The sequence below is a fragment of the Myotis myotis genome, unplaced genomic scaffold (genome assembly GCF_014108235.1).
Source record: "Myotis myotis isolate mMyoMyo1 unplaced genomic scaffold, mMyoMyo1.p scaffold_m19_p_17, whole genome shotgun sequence".
NCBI lineage: Eukaryota > Metazoa > Chordata > Mammalia > Chiroptera > Vespertilionidae > Myotis > Myotis myotis.
In genome coordinates, this window is record NW_023416321.1 from 7133440 (window position 1) to 7139378 (window position 5939).

Below are 5939 nucleotides of genomic sequence, written 5' to 3' on the forward strand. Positions count from 1 at the left end.
TAATTTTGGCTGTTGTGAGGTCAGACAGTGGGAGGGTGTGGGAGACCTTGGGACCCAGGAGTGTGGGGGGCAAAGGCCTGCTTGGGGGGGTGGGCAGCTAGAGAGGGGCCACCCAGCCCGTCCCCTTCAGCGGGGCGGGGGCCTGCACTGGGGGCAGGTGAGGGGAGGTGTTTCCCAGGGAGGAAGGAGGGGTACTGGGAGCACGGGGGAGCCAGGGCTGGGTTTAGGCTCGCCTTGATGCTGCCTGCAGGCTGTTCCCCCTCTGGGCCTCAGTTTACTGATTTTTAAAAATTAAGTTTGTTTTTGTGAATTGGTTAATAAGATTATACAGGTGTCAAGTGTCCGTTTCTGTGAAACACGAGCTGTAAATTCATTGTGTGCCCACCTCCCCGACTTAGATCATCTGCCACCACCATATAGCTGACCCCCTTTGCCCTTTACTACCCCCACCCGTCAATTTATCTTTTTCCCCCATTTTTAAGACATTTATTGATTGGGGGGGGGGGGGGAAGAAGGGAGAGGGAGAGAGAGAGAGAGAGAGAGAGAGAGAGAGAGAGAGAGAGAGACATTGATCTGTTGTTTCACTTATTTATGAATTCACCGGTTGCTTCTTGCATGTGCCCTGACTGGGGACGGAACCCACCACCTTGGTGTATCGGGATGATGCTCTAACCGCTGAGCTGCCCGGCCAGGGCTCCCTTTCCCCTTCTGTCCAGGGGTCATTGGGTTCCATTGCCCCTCAGGCCTCAGGCTCCGAAGCTTCTCACGTCCTTGCGCTGTTTGACCTGCAGGGGGTGTTGCTTTGGACTCAGTTTCTACATCTCAGAGATGGGAGTCTCCCCAGCTAAAGGCAGAGTCCAGTTTCCTGAGGACGAGCGAGATCTGGCCATGTGGATCCCACGCTTCCAGGCAGCAAACTGGGGCAGCGGCTCGGGGAAGGGGCCTCCGGGCAGGCCAGCCCCTGCCTACCCCCCACCCCAGCGGCCCGGCGGCCCCGGGGCCCAGCAGCTGGCACCTTTGCGCGGGCAGGAATCTTGCCTCTTGTTTTGCCAACGTAAGACTTGGGAGGGCAGGTCTGGATCCGACTGGCATGAGCTCATGTGTTTAGCCAGAGCAGTGGCCTGGATCTGGGATTTCTGAGAGTGTCCGGAGCCTCTGTTGGGAACGAGAGAGAGTGTTTGCTGGTGGGGAGATGGGTCCCTCCCTGCCATGACCTCCCTCCCCTCCCGCTGCGATGACCCCCATTCCCGCCGTCACACCTGCGACAAGGCCCTTAATGACCAGCTCCTTGCCTCCCCCCGTGCCAAATGCCCACACTCCTTGTGTCCTTTGTGATGTGGCCTGTCCCCTTCCTGTCTTCCCCTGCCATCCCCCCCTAAGACTCAGCTTCTCCCCTCCCCGCCACAAGCACAGGGCCCTCTCAGTGCTGCCGGTGGCCTCCTGTGCCCGCTGTGTGTCCCTGATGCCCGAAAGGGCCTTGGTTCTGCCTCCAGCACTGAGCCAGGCATACAGTAGGTGCTCAATAAATGATCTAATGAGTGAAAGCTGACTTGGGGCTGAGAGGCAGGGGCTGAGGAAGGGAGCTGGGAGGTCACCAGGGGTCAGGCGTGTTCTTTGGGCTGTGGCCTGGCCATTGCTGGGCTGGCAGGGAGACCTCCCTCCCCTCCCTCACCATCCCTGGCCGCAGCCCCGGCTCCTGTACTCAGCTGCTCATTGGCACTCGTGGTGCCAGGCCCGGGCCAGGCCTGCGGAGATGTGTGAGGAGCCCATGTCCAGGGGCTCCCAGCTGAGATTCCCTGCGACGGCCCGCCTCCTCCGCCCCCCAGCTCATGATGGGACAGGAGACCTGGGGATGCCCCTCTGGGACCACCCAGGCCAGCTCCCGACACGGTGCAGCTGGGGAAACTGAGGCCCAGAGCGGGGCGGTGACGTGGCCTGTCTCCTGGGACCCTCTCCCGCATGGTCTGAGCCAGGCTGTGGTGCAGAGTCGGTCCTGGGGGCTAGGACTTTGCAGTGGCTGTCTGGTCGGGGTCCCAGCTCTCCAGCCCCCCATCAGAGCAGCTAGGAGTCCGCCCTGCCCCCAGCACACTCCCTGCACCTGGTGTGTTGCGGAGCCAGCAGAAAGGCGGGCGGGAGGGTGTGGGGTGGGGAACGGGGCAAGTCTGGATGGGCCTGGGAGCTTCAAGCCCCAGCGGGCCCTCCCTGCCCACAGGGCCTGGGAGCGGGAAGTGAGTGTCCACGCCCCAAATCCCCTGCTTTCCCTCCCCACCCACTCACTCCGCCTGGGGCCCAAACAGGGCAGGAAGCCAGTCCCCAGCCTCCCTCCTGGGTAACCGAGTCACAACACCCAACACTAGAGACGGGGTGTCCTGCCAACGCCGCACCCCAACCTGGGCCTGCACGACGCCCTGCCTGCCTGCCTGCCCGCCGTGGGGAAGCCTGGCTGCGGGTGGGGGGAGGCAGGCAGGGGGCAGCAGGGCCCCCCCGCTCCCAAGCTCAGGCCAGCCAGCCTGCTGTCCAGCCACCTTGCCCTGAGTGATCCCCAGCCCCAGACCCTGGGCCCAGGGAGGGTGGGTGTCAGAGGACACGCCTGCTCCGGCTGGGACAGCAGGACTCCTCGCTCCCAGGGTCAGGGTCGGGGCACCACGGGGCGGCCCCAGGATCGGGTGTGGGGGCTGGCCAGGTGGGTGAGCAGGGGGCTGGCCGGGCCTGGGGGGTGAGGTGGCACTGGGGAGGAGGAGGACGGTTTTCCTGGTCTTCACCAGCCTTTGGTTTCCGTGATCCTGGGCTCAGGATTATGGGAAATAGAGAAAGGCAGGTGGGGGCTCAGCCCCTGGGGAGCCCCCAGGCTGAGGGAGAATGGTGGCCCCAGCTTTCTGAGAGCTCCTAGTCTGAGTGGCAAGACACAGCCCCTGTCCTGGGACTTGGAGACATACATCCGTGCTGGGCGACAGAGCCCACGGGGGCACTGAGCTCTGTGGGGAGCACTAGGGGGGGCAGTGCCTCTGTGGCCCTGGGAAAGGTGGGACCCTGGGTCTTTCTGCCTCCTCCCTGCATGGAGCTACCTTCCCAGAGCTGGCAGACCCTCCCCCAAGTGCCCAGGCCTGGTCACTGCTTGCCCAGTGCTTCCCAGTTAAGCAGTAACTGCCCACCACTCAGCCCTGCACTGCGAGATGGACCTGCCACCGGTCCCTTTTACAGACGAGGACACTGAGGCCAGAGTGGAGAGGTGGTCTGTGCTGGAGGCTCAGGCCAGGGGTCCTCAAACTACGGCCCGCGGGCCACCTGCAAATACAAATATTGTATTTGTTCCTGTTTTGTTTTTTTACTTCAAAATAAGATATGTGCCGTGTGCATAGGAATTTGTTCATAGTTTTTTTTTAAAACTATAGTCCGGCCCTCCGACGGTCTGAGGGACAGTGAATTGGCCCCCTGTTTAAAAAGTCTGAGGACCCCTGGTCGGGTCCTGCGGGCCAGGTCACCGTGTTCAGAGCACCCAGTTCTCCTGATATTTGAGGCGATCCGCTGTGAGCAGACCCTGCAGTGCAGGAGAAGGTCAAGTTCCCCGGCTTCCCTGCTGTTCCCCCCAGTCCTGAGGCCCCTCGGTCAGGCCTGTCCCCTGCTTCCCTCCCCAGTGGGCGGGCGGGGCCCGGGGAGGCTGGTCTTGCTGAGGCTGCAGCTTCGCGGCCCACCCAGGCTGAGTCAGGCGGGCGGGAGCCAGCGGGGTGGCAGCTTTCCCAGGCCAGCCCGGGCAGGCGGCAGGCGGGGCCCACATTCCTCACCCACTGGGTGAGTCTGGGCTGGGCCCGGCCAGGTGTATGGGCCCCGCCCGGGCGGCGACCGCGCCAGCTCAGCGCCTGGCCTTGTAAGGAACTTGCCTGGCAGCCGCCAGGAATGGGTGTGGGAACTGCTTGCCTTGCAAGTCCTCGTTGGGTGGGGTGCAGCCTGGGAGGCGGGGGCCGCCTGCTGGAGCCCCCGTCCCCACAATGGCCTGGGCAGTGGGGGCACCCCTGCTCACCCCCTCCTCGTGCCCCCCGCCCTTGTACCCCCCTTTGCCTCTGCGCTTGGAAAGCCACCGGAGGCTGAAGCTTAACACAGGCTGTGGATGGAGCCTGGGTCTTGCTCGTGACTCAGCAAACGTTGGCTGGTGGGAGCGTGAAGGGTGGTCTGGGGGGGAGGGGGGCGAGGCCAGGGAGCAGCAGGGGGCACCTGTTTGTTGTCCTTAGTCTCTCAGGGAGGTCTTTGTCCTCCCCAGCTTGGAGCTCTGGGTGCCCAGTGGAGCCTGGGACAGAAGTGTTGCGTGGGGCCGTGTGCCCATGGGGCCACCTGCTCTGTGGGCAGCTGCTAACCACTGGTCCCCCTGGCCCTGCTTTCTCCACCCCCGGCCCGGGGCTCTCTGCATTGATGTCAAGGGCTAGGAAGGACCGATGTTCGGTTGGCCAAGGTCAGTCCTTACCACTTGTAAAGCCTACCCACCTCCTTCCCCCCTGTGGGCCTCAGTTTCCCCGCCTGTGAAAGGAGGACGGGCGCCCCCACCTGCCAAGGCCCCTGGGCTCTTGGTGGATGACATGGGACCTTGAGGTTGAGCAATTGCTTTGGGGCCTGAGATGGGCTGTGCTGGGATCCCACTGGGGACCCCCGGCCTATGTTAGCCCTGCAGCTTCCCCATCAGCCTCTACAGTCAGGCCAGGCTCCTGGCTGGGGCTGGGGAGGGCGCCTCCATCTGGGAATTGGGGACTGTGCCCACTGTTCACCCTCTTCCCTCCCCTGGCCTCCCCGTCACCCTCCTCTGTGGCCTCCTCAGCAGGTTTGAGGTCTGCCTGGCCCCTTCATCACCCCCAGTGGCAGGCAGGGCCCGGCTGTGTCTTGGGCGGGCCCCGGGCAGCTTGGGCTGCAGGAATCCTGTCCCCGGCCTCGGTGGGAACACACCGGCACTGGCCCTGGGCCCAGGGTTGGCGTGGGAATCCTGTGCTGCATGGCAGGTCAGGAAGGGTGGCACCAGGGCTGTGGGAGGAGAGGCTGAGAGACGAGCTGAGTGGGGACCCCGTACCTGTGAGGGGCGGTGGGCTGAGCTCCCGGCGCCAGGGAGCCTGGGTCAGGAGAGGGGAGCAGAGCAGGTGTGGCCCGGGCTGGCAGCCCATCACGGGGCAGCGGTCTGCAGGCCTGGCCTGGGAGGCATCAGGCTGGGGCAGGGACCGCTCAGCACTCCCTTCCCAGCCTTTTCTGGCTGAGCCCTAGGGGTGTCCTTCTGGGGTGACCCTGTTCCCAGCCCCCCTCTAGGGCAGCGATGGCGAACCTTTTGAGCTCGGCATCCCAGCATTTTGAAAAACCCTAACTTAACTCTGGTGCCGTGTCACATAGAAATTTTTTGATAATTGCAACCACAGTAAAACAAAGACATATTTTTGGTATTTATTTTATATATTTAAATGCCATTTAACAAAGAAAAATCAACCAAAAAAAAAAAAATGAGTTCACGTGTCATAGGTTCGCCATCACTGCTCTAGGGCCTGTGGCTGCCATTCCTCCTCCCCTGCTCAGGGGCTGTGTGAGTGTGAATGTGCACGAGTGTGCCCTGGGGTAGCTCTGTGTGCGGTGGAAGGAAGTGCCTTGGCCCAGTGGTCCCAGTGAGCTAGCCAATCATGGTTCAGTGTGTGAGTGTGTGTGTGTGTAAGAGAGTATGTGTGTGAGTGCGTGTGTGTGAGTGCGTGTGTGTGTGTGTGAGAGTGTGTGTGAGTGAGTGCGTGTGTGTGTGTGTGAGTGTGTGTGAGAGTGTGTGTGTGTGTGAGTGTGTGTGAGTGCGTGTGTGAGTGTGAGTGAGTGCGTGTGTGAGTGTGAGTGAGTGCGTGTGTGAGTGTGAGTGTGTGAGTGCGTGTGTGAGTGTGAGTGAGTGCGTGTGTGAGTGTGTGAGTGAGTGCGTGTGTGTGTGTGAGTGTGTG

General features: G+C 62.3%; 1 long non-coding RNA gene across 1 annotated transcript; it reads right to left on the reverse strand.

Annotated features, from left to right (window-relative positions):
• Positions 1 to 591: 591 nt before the first annotated feature.
• LOC118671196 lies at positions 592 to 5210 on the reverse strand. The gene is made up of 3 exons (XR_004972652.1): positions 5051 to 5210; positions 1016 to 1155; positions 592 to 785 (listed from the first exon to the last, which is right to left on the reverse strand). It is a non-coding gene; the product is annotated as an uncharacterized LOC118671196 (long non-coding RNA).
• Positions 5211 to 5939: the final 729 nt, after the last annotated feature.